Source organism: Mauremys reevesii, linkage group 9 (genome assembly GCF_016161935.1).
Source record: "Mauremys reevesii isolate NIE-2019 linkage group 9, ASM1616193v1, whole genome shotgun sequence".
Lineage (NCBI taxonomy): Eukaryota > Metazoa > Chordata > Testudines > Geoemydidae > Mauremys > Mauremys reevesii.
In genome coordinates, this window is record NC_052631.1 from 25,770,838 (window position 1) to 25,783,664 (window position 12,827).

The window sequence follows — 12,827 nt, forward strand, 5'->3', positions numbered from 1 at the left end:
CTAATTCATAGTGTGTACCATGATCCAACCTTTTTAATAATTCTGGAGGAAAATGACAAAAAGAACTCCAGCTAAAAGCCCAATTTCTCCCTAAATTTACCAGTCATTATAAACTTTGATTTGGCCTGGAGGTTTTAATTCAGTTTGTACTTATGATGTTTTTTAAATCCATTTTATGTTGGTCTGTGTGGGTGTTACACACATCCCCCTCTCCCCCTCCCCCCCGAAAACTCAACAATGTAATTCTATGAGATAAAACACACATTTCTTTCCACATTCAGTGAAACAGGAAAAATGGTCACCCCACTCCAGAACTAGAATCAAGGTGAAGGTGAAGTTTTGTTTTTCCACTAAGAGTTCTTTTGATTCTTCCTCAGTGTGAATAAAGAGCATTGTGTATGCTTCTATTTCTGGGCCACTGGATCTTAGCTAGGTGTTCCCATAGCTCCTGAAGAGAGCAAGTGCAGGTAATATTGGGGTAGGGAACAGCACATTAGAGAAGGGAAAATAATCTTTACAGTGATCTTGTATGATATTGTAGAGTAACACTACCTACAAGTGTCAATACACTGCCCCTAGGTTTCAGGAAATAGCGTAATGGTGCCACTACCTCATGCATGAGTAAAGAGTAAGTAAGATGAATAATGAAAGCAATTACTCCTCTTATATTGTATTTGAAACATTTCCTGAATTTCAAAAAATTATTCATTTGATGAAAATTGCCATTTGACCATTTCTAGCAAAGGCCCTGACACAGCAATCTATGTGGCTGGTCCCTGCTCCTATGCAGAGTCCAGTTGATTTAATCAGATCTCCACATTTGCACAAGGATTTTCCTGAATAGATCAAGGTCTTAGTTACTGCAGAATTAGTTTGACTATGTCACCAGAGAATCAATTTATTACCAAAAAAGCTACAACTTCATTCTTCGCCACTGACCATAGAAGAAGCAGATAAGCCCTGCCACAGCTACCTACTAAATACCCCAAGGATTACTCCAACACCTAAGACATCCAAACTAGAACCTGGGCTATGGGGCCCAACAAATTAACTTAAACCTCACCATGGTATCATTCTCCTTTTGAACCTTTCAAACTTTATGTACTCGCACAAAGTCAGACACTGTCTAGCCCCAAGTGGTTTAAAATAGGACAGCATTCTGTTTCACAAAGCTGTGTACTGTCATATTTTACCAGCACACAATAAGGGTGCAACCTTTGAAGTCAATAAGAGTTTTGCCATTGACTTCCATGGGGGTAGCATTTCACCTAGAGAGTTTAGTGTAAGTGGCTTGTGCAGTATCACACATATTGTATGTGAAATATAAAAATGTCTGAGTGACTGACTGTGGAGTCAATTTTCAAACATGAATGTCTATTTTAGGGCACCCAGCTCCACACTTGGATGCTCACATCAACACAAAGTATGTCTACACTATGCTACTGTAGTGCTGTACTACAGACACTTGCTATAGCAACGGAAGGTTTTTTCCCCATTGCTGTAGTAAATCTACCCCCTCATGAGGCGGTAGCTTGATACAATTATTCCATTGACCTAGCTGTGTCTATACCACGGCTTAGGCCAGTTTAAATATGTCTCTCACCCAATTCACACCCGAGTACCATAACCAGTTTCTTTAAAACTAAGTTTTAGATGTAGATCAGGCCGTAAGAAGCTATTTTTATTATTGGATTCATTTTTAAGTCACCCAACATCATAGTATATAGGGGCTATTGCATAAGTTCATCATGATTATTCAAAAGAAGACATGATTTCCGCTCCTCCCCATATTATTTATGTGTAATTGGATCATGGTGGCTCATTCTGAAGCATGTATTCAAAGCCATAGGGAACTTCAGTGCCAGTTTGAATGTCCAAATATGGAACTGGGTGTCTGACTCTGAAAACTTGACTGTATGGATATGTAAATACCGTAAGTATTTATTGATGGGCAGAGGGATGGTGTGATAAATATAAACCCAGGAATTCTTCTGGCACCACCCACAATTAACTATAAATACATGGCATAACTTAAAGCTAATTTATGTCAAAATTTCCACTCCGGATTTTTTGGCATTTACTTATTTTTTGAAAGAGGGAAACCAGCTGAAGTTATTCAGGTGATTCACACTCTACCCATCTAGCCATCCATTTAATCTGCCCATCACAATAGTATTTAAGACGCAAACACAGGTAGGAATCTTATGCAGCTTTACCCTTTTCCTTGATCTGCACTGCTTTTTTTAGGACATGCATCCTACTCCATTCCCAGCCATTCTAAGATAATAGGCTACTTAAAAATAAAAAGGGTACCATTTTTATGTAATTTCCGTAACTAACCTGCATGCTTCAGGTAAGTTGTGTTCTTAAGTTCCTTGCTTAAACAAATTACTGTTTTAATAAAGCAATGGTAGAATCTTTTATCTTAATTTTGCATTGCTACCAGTTTAGAAATCATGCTCCAGCTAGAAAAAACAAAGGTATTTTCACTTTTTCCAGATGACATCTTATTTAGCAACTCATTTCAAAATATTGCATCTGTTTACTGATTGTGACTGAGTCATTTTAAATGGATACATAGATATATTTTTTAAAAACTTACTTTTAAAAAAATCCTTTATTTCCTCCCAATTTTCAAACTTAATTTCTGCTTGTGCCCCCTGGGAACAATTTAGAAAACATTGACCTTATAGCCAGTACAGTAACATTTTCTGTATCTCTACAGTCTGTGTCACTCAACTAAATGATAGGCCAATTAGTCAAAGACAAAAGGTGGAGTCAGAGTGCAGAGGTCTTTAATATTGGTAGGGTCCTTACCATTCACGGATTTAAAAATCAGCAGGGCCATATTAAGGTCCACTTTAGGTCTGATCTTCCTTCTAATGAAGTCTATGGCAAAACTGTCAATGAGCAGAATCAGGCCCTACGTAGTGGAGATCTTTAGTGGATTTTCAGGGAGTGGGTTTTTTTGTAAAAACAGAACAAACGTATCCCATAATGGTTTGAATGCATAAACTTATGTAATCATTGATTCAGCAAAGCACTTAAGCACATGCACATAAAGTGTGTCAAGTGCTTTATGAATCAGGGCCATAATTTGTATATTTTATAATGCCTTGCATATTTAAAATGTAAAGGCTTTAATTATATGATTATTGTTTTTAAATTACTTAATGCTATTTAATTTGTCTATTACTTTCCATTTTTGTAGGAAGTTGTCTAGTCGTTTATCAAATATATATAAAAGAATAGGTGTGTATACACTCAAAGACATACGTATAGTTCATTATTGTATTAGAATGGTCTTTGTAGCAAGTGGGGGAAAGGAGATACTTTATAAGTAAACTTATTATGTATGGTTATGGCAAAGTCTTGGAAAAGGAAGAGAATTTGATTTCTTAAACTTTGTTTCTTTAAAATAAAGGAAAATAGAACAAAAGAAACTCTGTTGATGCATGTAAATTACAAACCTCAAAAATGACTAAATCTCACATCAGAATTTATATTATAATATTCTGAGACTGCAGCAATATCTATTTTAGGCAGAAACCCCCGACAAAGTGGCTGCTTTAACGCAGATTTTGTTAGTTTTGCTGGTTTAAGTCATTAACAGTCCTTAATATCATTTTAGGTAATGTTGGTCTGGTCCTTACTTCTGGCTGAAGGTTCAGGTCATTACCTTAGACCAATTCAGCTATTATAACATGTAGTGGGTACGTTTCCACATTTCCCCCTGCATTTTTGAATGCCTTTCAGTGCCCTTTATTGTACAAGCCATCCTATACTCCTTTTATTTAGAAAAATTTGAGGAGTAGCTTTCTGAATGACTTTGTCACCTGTATTGTATGATGTTTGATTATTTTTATTCTGCATTTTGATCATTCCTCTATTCCTACTATTCTGAATTTTAACCCCATACTAGATTCTGTTGACTCGAAGTGATTGGTTACCACAGCAACACACTCAGCTGTATACTGTTACCACTTGTGGATCATGCAGTGGTGCCCTGATGAATTCCTTTCACAGAGCAATCTCCCATTTTCAGGGCCATACATTTATTTTCATCTCTGTCCCTTTTCTTCAGTTTGGGGCACCAGTGACCAATTTTTTTTGGTCTTAGCTACAAGTATTAATATTGCTATTGTTTTGCTTGAGGAAAAAATAAGTGGATCCAGAGGTGTCTCCCATGGACTATCCATGGACAAGTCATAAGAAAAATAGAGATTAGAACAAAGTACCCATAGGGCATAATGAGTATAGTAGGTCTCAAACTTTGAAAGCCCACAACAATCTCATTTTGATTTACCCCTTTCTATTGCTGTTGATCACTTCCTTCATCCTTACAAAAGTTTTCCACCAAATGAGCTGGAAAAGCTGGCTCCTCTGCCTTGTACATCACCTACGACTTGCCTGTCTCAACCTTGCCTTTTCCTTTGAACATCAGCATTTCCTTTCCTCATTCTGACTAGTGCTGGTTATAACTCAGATCCAACTGACCTGAGCATATTTTCATACAACCTTATAAATGGAAAAGAATAGTTCCTCTCTTGGTAACTCAGCAGCTGTTTAATACATTTTTTATTTATTTGCATATCTTACCCTTTGTGACTTTTTGAAATTTTTAAGTCATCGTGTAAAACAACTTCCTCTTGGTACTTTTGCTCAGTCTCTTTGCACAAGCCAAAGCGGTTTGCTACTTTCTCCGATTAAATTAGCAGGACTTGGTGGTACTGTTTTTTTCTCAGTGGTACTCAATAGGTTGTCTCCTTATTTTCCCATATATTCCTTGTTACCTCACTCTCTTCAATTTTGATTAGGAATTCTGCTGTATTGATTCTCGAAGACCAATAACAGGATCTATTCAACCAATCCTATTTCCTTCTGCTCTCTTAAGAGTTTACCTTCTGTTGTAGGTCCTGTCACTAATACTGATAATTCATCTTTGCTTCTTTCCTTTAAATTTTTGATGTGTACTAGTTTACTCCTTGTGACAGGTTGCAGAGGCATAATCAGTTAACCTCAGTAACAGTTTAATCCCCTTTCACAGGTGCTCTGATGAAGGTCTATCAGAACAGCTGCTTGGAAGCAGAGTGCTTTCAGGAAGGTCAGGCACTACACCAAGGGTCCTAGAACTTGAAAGCTTAGTTGGAGAGTTTTCTGTTCCTTTATGTTTATTTGATGTCCTTATTATAAAAGCTGACATGTAATCACTTGAGGAAAAAACCTTGCTGACTGCATGCTTCCTGACTGTTTATTTTCCAACTAAGTTACAACACCTGTTTATACCTGTGTCTTGAAGAAACTTAATTTAGATCTGTGCACTATTTTTTTTAATATATCATAATTACCCTTTGTCTAGAAACGGAGGCAGTTTTCTCTCCTTTTGGATGCATTATTTTGAAGTAAACTAATTGCTCCCATTTCTACAATATGAAATCTGGGTAGAACATTTGACTGTCATTTGTTGTTTCATCTACATATTAATATAAATCAAGAAATATCTAGCTGTTAGATGTAACTAAGATGGGTATACCCAGCTATTTATCTTATTGCCAACATCTCTAAAGTTGGCAATTATTCTGCTCCAATTTACCTCTCTACTCATGTGTCTTTTTGCTCACTCCCCTTTAATGCCCCATGATGACTAACCACCTCCTTTGTGCCCTTCTTCCACTCCTGTCTCTCGGTCTACTTCAGTGCAGTCCTGCACACTTTTATTACAAACTGGTATAAGAACACATGACTCACCTCATTTTTAATTCTTTACTTTTTATTCTACAACAGAATACTAGGAGCTTCAGAAAGACAATTATGAAGACAAGGTTCCTATTCCAAAGAGTTTACAATTTAAATGCTTCATTGCCCATGTTTCTCTTACATGATGCCTGTGCTCAGGTGTCTACACTGATTATCTCTTTACAAACATATTCAGCTTAAAGAGTTAACTATGACAATTAAGATTTGATGTTCAGCAATGTCTGACCAGCACCCATAAAGCAGATTCTTAGATATTTAAATGACATAAACTGCATCTGCAAGTGACTGGTGGAAAACAGTAATTAATTTTTTTTAAAGTAGTAAAATGTTTAGATAAATGTCCACTAGTCTACAAGCATATAAATGAGCAAAGTGCACCCTGTCAATATTATAGTGCATAATTATGCTATACACTATATCCCTTGGGTTCTCTGGGAAGGTGATTTCTTTATTATTCTTTAATTAGTGCTGGAATTCAGCTGTCAGAAACAGGGGGTCCACTTCCATTTAGTTTGACTTCCCGTCATGAGAAGTGCAAGAGTTCAGCCCAGGTGGACTCTGGCTTCATCCCAACACAGTATTTAATCACCAAACACTGGTGGGACATTCATTGGCAGTGAAATATTTCATACCAGGAAATCAGGAGCTCAGGTGCCAAGGGATTAATGTCTTTTTAATTTATGTTAGATTTTACAAATGTACTTGGAACAGTATCTACATCTCATACTAACTCCCGCTTACCTTATTCCTGCCACTTAATCATTAGGGTCAAAAGGAATGGTGAACAGGATTTAGCCCCATTATGAAAAGGAGGAATAAAATAACCCTATAATAATACCTCAAGGCAGCTATGTTCCCATCCTAAATATAAAACTATACTCCAAATACTACTACTAAGTAGTAAAAGTGGAAACAATTGTGAAACAGTCAGCACATCGGTTTAAACACATCAGAACACTGCTTGGAGAGTTTGAGAAAAGTAAGATACAAGGGAGACAAAAATAATGCTCAGTGAAAAAGCCACCAAAATGGTCTCTTGCTTGTTTGTTTTAAGCCGGGATCCTTCAGTCAGATCATGCAGGCGGCCCCTATGCCTGTCCAGAACCCCAGATGGATTCTGCATGGGTGCCCGGTTTTGCCCACAGGAATTAAATGACAAGAGCAGGACTTCATTTGCAAATAGTGTTTGGAAAATATAATTTAAACAGATTATCCACAAGTAAAATTTTCAGTTCTGATATAAAAATTAATATAAGTATATAGTTAGTTATAGTTTTCACATCAAAAAAACTTTCCTTTCCAAACAGATAGTGCTAATTTCTTGTCTCTAATATATTATTATTAAAATCTTCAGTCAGTTAATATAAATCACCAAGTTGCGAAATGACAAAGTTCCAGTCAATACAAACAGTCCAGAATTACTTACTTCCAGAATTACTTACTAAAGCTTAGTAGAGTTTTCCATAATTCTAATGTCAACTTACACAATCAAACAAGCATGGGAGAGCTCAGTTCTTACCTGTTGTGCCTCAAGTGTAGGTTAGGTCTTAAAGCTGCTTAATACAGTGACACAGCCACAACCACCTCGAAGAGCTCTCTTCTGCTGTGCACTCTGGGCTAATTACAACATTCTTTCTTCGCAGTAGAAGGATGGTGGCCTAGCTAAAGGGGAAATAGTGAAAGACCAGAATAATTATGCTTCCCCAATCCTATAGGTTTAAGAATGTGAAATAAGCTATTCACATTAGCATACAGTAGTAACCATGGCAACTGGCTGTGGTTTGCATATGTGTTTTTTAAAGACCCAAAAATTACTTCCAGCTATTAAAAAAAAAAAAGACACTAGAGGAAGTACTTTTGTATTTAAAGCCACATCCCTAATTAAAGCAGCTACTGTAACTTAACATGTACAGTTCACATTAAAAGAACGATCTCTTGGTCTTGTGTTTTAAAATCTACCAGTTAAAAATGTTTAGTGTCTAGCCTAACTGCTAATCTCACGACTAACATCTGGTCTAAAAGACAGACTTGCCCTGCCTGGCAAGAAGATCAACAAGTGTTCCTGGAAACTTGGTGGTGATGGTGGGGGGTTGTTTGTTTTTTTGTCCTCAGGTCTGGTACTTCCTTCCTCTTGAAGAGCTGTCTGTTAGCAACCGATAAAGCCTTGCAAAACTGAAACTGCTACTATCTACTTCAGCCACCAACATCACAGGGCAGGTGCAAAGTCTTAAATATGACAGACTTTTGCAGGCAAGCTATATTCAAACCTCTTTTGTATTTGTATTACAGCTACTATAGTCTTTGGGCTCCCTGCACAAATGACAGCTTACTTCCAGTGCAAACATTTGTATAGCAGCCATATTTGAGACGTTATAAAATTAGCTGAATAAACTGATCATCGCTCTTATGAATTCACTTCTTGAATTCTACATAGGGTGATCAGATAGCAAGTGTAAAAAATCGGGATGGGGGCGAGGGGTAATAGGTGCCTATATAAGAAAAAGCCCCCCAAATCAGGACTGTGCCTATACAATCGGGACATCTGGTCACCCTAATTCTGCAAGACTTTTACAAATAGATGGACAGCAGCCTAATGAATTACTGGAGTTAACAAAATTAATGCTTTCACTGTTCAGTCTAAAAAATATGGAGCGATGTGAAAACTATTGTTTCTTTGTAAACGTATGCAAATATTTATTGTTTACTTATAAAGGGGAAATAATATGTACAGGCAATCTAATGTCTTTGGCACTAAGTAGGTTTATAAAACTACAGACTTTTAAATTAAACTCCAAGTGCAAGGGGATGTTACCTAAAATGATGATGTTCTGCTGAGTTCCAGAGCAAGAATACAGAGTACAATAAACAATGACAGAGCCAGATGTTGGCCTCCTGTGGAAAAATCTGGAGTGAGGGGAGTGAGGAAGGACCACTCCATTGGGAATTTTGTGTGGTTCTCCTTGCTAAATTTCCTCAACATTCTCCCATCCAGTAGGAGGGATTTATGGCCTTGTAGGGTAAGGTGAAAGTGAGGGTGATTGGTTTGCAGATGGCAACACAGCTGCCAAATTCTCATCCTGTTGCATTCTGCAGTAGAGTGTAGCGGTGGCTGGATCTTTGCATCCTAGCATAGCTCTGAAGATGCTCAGCACTACACATATGCTTATGGTGGGGGAGGGATAGCTCAGTGGTTTGAGCATTGGCCTGCTAAACCCAGGATTGTGAGTTCAATCCTTGAGGGGGCCATTTGGGGAACTGGGGTAAAAATCTGGGGATTGGTCCTGCTTTGAGCAGGGGGTTGGACTAGATGACCTCCTGAGGTCCCTTCCAACCCTAATATTCTATAACCTGAGGTTGAAAACACTTCCCACAAACACAGAAGGATGGTCTTGTGGTTAAGGTGCTAGACTGAGACATCTGGTTCAATTCCTGCCTCTGCCACAAACTTCCAATGTGACCTTGGGCAGGTCAAATCTCTCTGTTCCTCATTGTAACATAAAATGGGGATAATAAAACTCACTCACTTTGCTAATCTTTCCTAATTACACTGGCTCATGATGGGACTGTCTCTAATTAAGGGTTTGTACAGTGCCTAGTACAATAGTACAATGGAGCCTTTGGCTGGGACTCCTTAATTGCTATCATACAAATACATCAATCGTCATCATAGCCAACTACATAACAACTATGTGGCTGCCAAACCATAGCCTCTGCCTACAGGCTCTTGAACACAATGACTGGAAGACCTGGCACATGCTTGGTCTCCACAGCTGAATATAAGGGGCTGTGCACTGGGAACGTAACTCCAAAACAGAGCCATCACCTGCGTCAGGCAAACGGGACACCAGCTGAAGTTCCTTCACCCCATCCACAGATACCATGGAGGTGAGCAGAGTGTAAATACCTAAGCGATAAACTAGAAAGGGAGGCAAGGCTATTATGGAGATGGAAGAGAAGGAAACAGATGCCTAGCTGTCCTCTTTCAAGCATGCCAGGTCACAAAGGTGCTTTATTTTTATTTCTTTAGTAGCAGTATAAGGACCTGTTCTTTCTTCAGATTTCTGTGTGTCTCTCTCTAGCCCTCCCATATCAGAATGCTGGTTTGTTACATGAAGGCTCCTGCACATGAGCTCCCCGCTTGACCATCGGGGGTATAAGATACCATAATAAAAGGAATATTCAGAATGAAAATCCATAATATAGTTCAAATTTTTCCCGCCATGCAGACATGTGCCCACATACCAAAACCTGATCTCCTGGCAGAATGTGTTGATTGAAATCTGTTCTTTTTTTAAAAAAAATTGGGTTTAGCTGCAATAAAGAATCATGTTGCTACAAGGGATCACTAAACGCAGTCTCTGTGATTAGAAGAAGTCAGTTCATCCATGTATTTAGCTACAGGACTCTGCAGTATTGGCTACAGCAAAGTGTATGTACAGAGTTCCAGACTGATGTAGCATTGCATAAAACATTCCAGTAACTGAAAAGGGTAAGTAGCCTGCAAGACTTCTTCACTGTGGATATGGCAAATGCTCCTCAGTTACACTAGTGCAATTAGTAACTCCCGCAGAGTTACTCGTTTAGTCATTCATATAAGATACCAGATTTAGTCATTCATAACCAGCAAAACTGAGATCCAAGATATAGGGCCAAAAACATGGGCTATAAGACATGCCACTTCTGCCGCATCATTTCCCTCTTTCTCTGGCGCTCATAGAAGCAGCGCCTTGGGGGTTGCACATGGGGAAGGGGTCAGGAAGCATATCCATGTTGTTACTAACTAATTATGATTTGTGCAAATCCCCACCGTGCCGTGGAAACAGCCTGGGTGGGTATTTGGGGATATCCAAGGGAAAGTTTCCAAAGGAGAGTCTCCAAAGGAGAACAGGAGAAGAGAAATCAGGGACGAATCGCCTTCAACAGAACTCCATGAGGGCCCATTTACTTGAAGAAAATAAGCTTTATTTTAACCCTTGCAGGTGGTTTGAAGCTTTCACCGAATATTTTGAGTGCTAGGAATGCCTTACTTCAGGTACCTGTTATCAAGAAATTATATGTACAGTAGAAATAAATAGGCTTCTTCATACAATGTATTTATAATAAATGTTTGCTCTTATTTCACAGGTAGAGGGGTTTAACTGTAAATTCCGAAAGGATTAGGTGTCCAAGACAATGTTTTCTTCAGGAGGTGCGAGGTTCAAATTACTAGATTGTTGGCATCTAGTATTACACAGTTTTTCTATTTCACTGTTGAAAATCAGGTGATGCTTTACAAACTGGCATCCATCCAGTTACAAAGCCAAACAAAAAATATTATGAAAGCTATATGTTAGGACCTTTTAAAGAAGCTTGATTAAAAAGATGTTTGAGTGGCAATGTGGTTTAATGGTCAGAGCTTGGATCTGAGTCAGCAGCCATGGCTTTTGCTCCTTGCTCTGCCACACTTTGTGCTCTCGGGCAAGTCAAAAAACTTCTGTCTGCCTCCGTTTACTGCTGTTTACAAGGGATGATGTTAAATATTTCCTATTTAAGTTGTGAGACATAATCATTTAAGTGAAACACTTAGAGATCCCTTGTTATTATTGATTTTGTGAATGGGCTAAAAACAGTACAAAGCACAAAGATAAAGGCTGTCCCAAAAGCTTGCAGTCTAAAAAGATAGACCACAATGAAAAGTCCTAAGAGGAAATAATGTAGATGGTGGGGGAGGGGCAGATGGGTTTTGTTTTATTTTAAATTATTATTATTACTTAAATTTTATTATTCATGTACTTTTCAAAAGGGGATTGTTAGGATGTATTTGAACGAGAAGAGGGTATTGACTTGCATGAAAAACACAATATACCCTGTATCGTTTTATATTTATATCACTAAAAGCTTGATTAATTTAACTGTTAAAGTATCTTTGGCCATGCTTCCTATTTCTGTCACTGTGCTCTTGTGAACAGTGACATAGTTAGATAGATGCTCTTGGCCAATTTTTTTGCTAGCATAACTCCACTGACTTCAATGCAGTTATATCAGCAGAAAATGTGACCCTCTGTACCTCCCCATTCCACTAGGAATATTGGATTTGCTTTTAAGGGCCTGATCCAAAGCTCGCAGATGTCAATGAAAGTCTTCAGTGGTCAGGATCAGATTCAAAGAGGATAATCTCTGGGTATTCTAACAGGCCTGGTATAAAAGGAGTTAATGAAAGGCAGCACTATTCAGAATTATTTAGCCAGCTCCATAGCTGGTGTAATTAGGCCGATTTATACAAGCTGAGGATCTGCCCTACAGTACAGACTTTGGAAGAGAGTCATACTGTGAGTTTAGGGTTTGACTCTATAATTAAATATGGAGGGGTTCCTTTTTTTTCTGAATTAAGCTCTCCTTTTATAGCTTTCTATACTACTAATGAAGGGCCCTATCAAGGTGAAAATATATGCAGCCCGCTGGGGTAGGCAAATCCTAGAAAGCTGTATAGTCAGGCTGAACTGCTTAAGAGGCAAACTGGACTGATCTGCAATGACAAAGAATCTTAGATACCTGGAGTTGCTTGCAAAGGGGTCTGGGCAGCTGATGTATGTCAGCATCTCAGCATGCTGCTCTTATCTCAAAGGACAGTTCCAAAGATGACATGTTAATGTCTAATCTTTTACCTTACAATCACTGAAAGATAAGTAGGCCACCAAGTTTGAGATTTTCTTCCCCCCCGATCACTACTGTCTGGTTCAGTACACTCTTATCTTTCCCCTGTGATTAAGGTACTACACATTGCCTTGATAAGTAAGGTATGCCAGCACAGAGGTTCAAAGCCACTCCTAACACAGGTATTCCCATGGTTTTCAAGGAGCATGCACTAACATAACTTACTGTATGCATCATTTTTCAGCATGGATTTTGTCTACAAATAGAGCTGTGTTAATAACTTATTTTTCAATTAAGTGGCCGAATTGATAAAATTCAATTTGGTCAACCAAAAACAATTTCCCCCCTCTTTTTTTGGCAAACTGATCAAGTAAACAATATTTTGTTTTTAGTTTGTGGGGAGAAAAAGTTTTGCGCAAATTTTTTTCACCCAGCTC

At 38.3% G+C, this 12,827-nt stretch overlaps 1 protein-coding gene across 2 annotated transcripts in view; it reads right to left on the minus strand.

Annotated features, from left to right (window-relative positions):
• The window catches only part of MBNL1 (muscleblind like splicing regulator 1), a 197,739-nt gene extending 190,177 nt beyond the window's left edge, over positions 1-7,562 (minus strand). Inside the window, exon 1 of one of the 2 annotated variants that reach the window (XM_039488856.1) lies at positions 7,277-7,562. The gene's annotated coding sequence lies outside the window, so the exon portion shown is untranslated. The remainder of the gene's footprint in view (positions 1-7,276) is intronic. The other variant, XM_039488867.1, reaches the window with a different exon arrangement.
• Between the last annotated feature and the right edge of the window lie 5,265 nt (positions 7,563-12,827).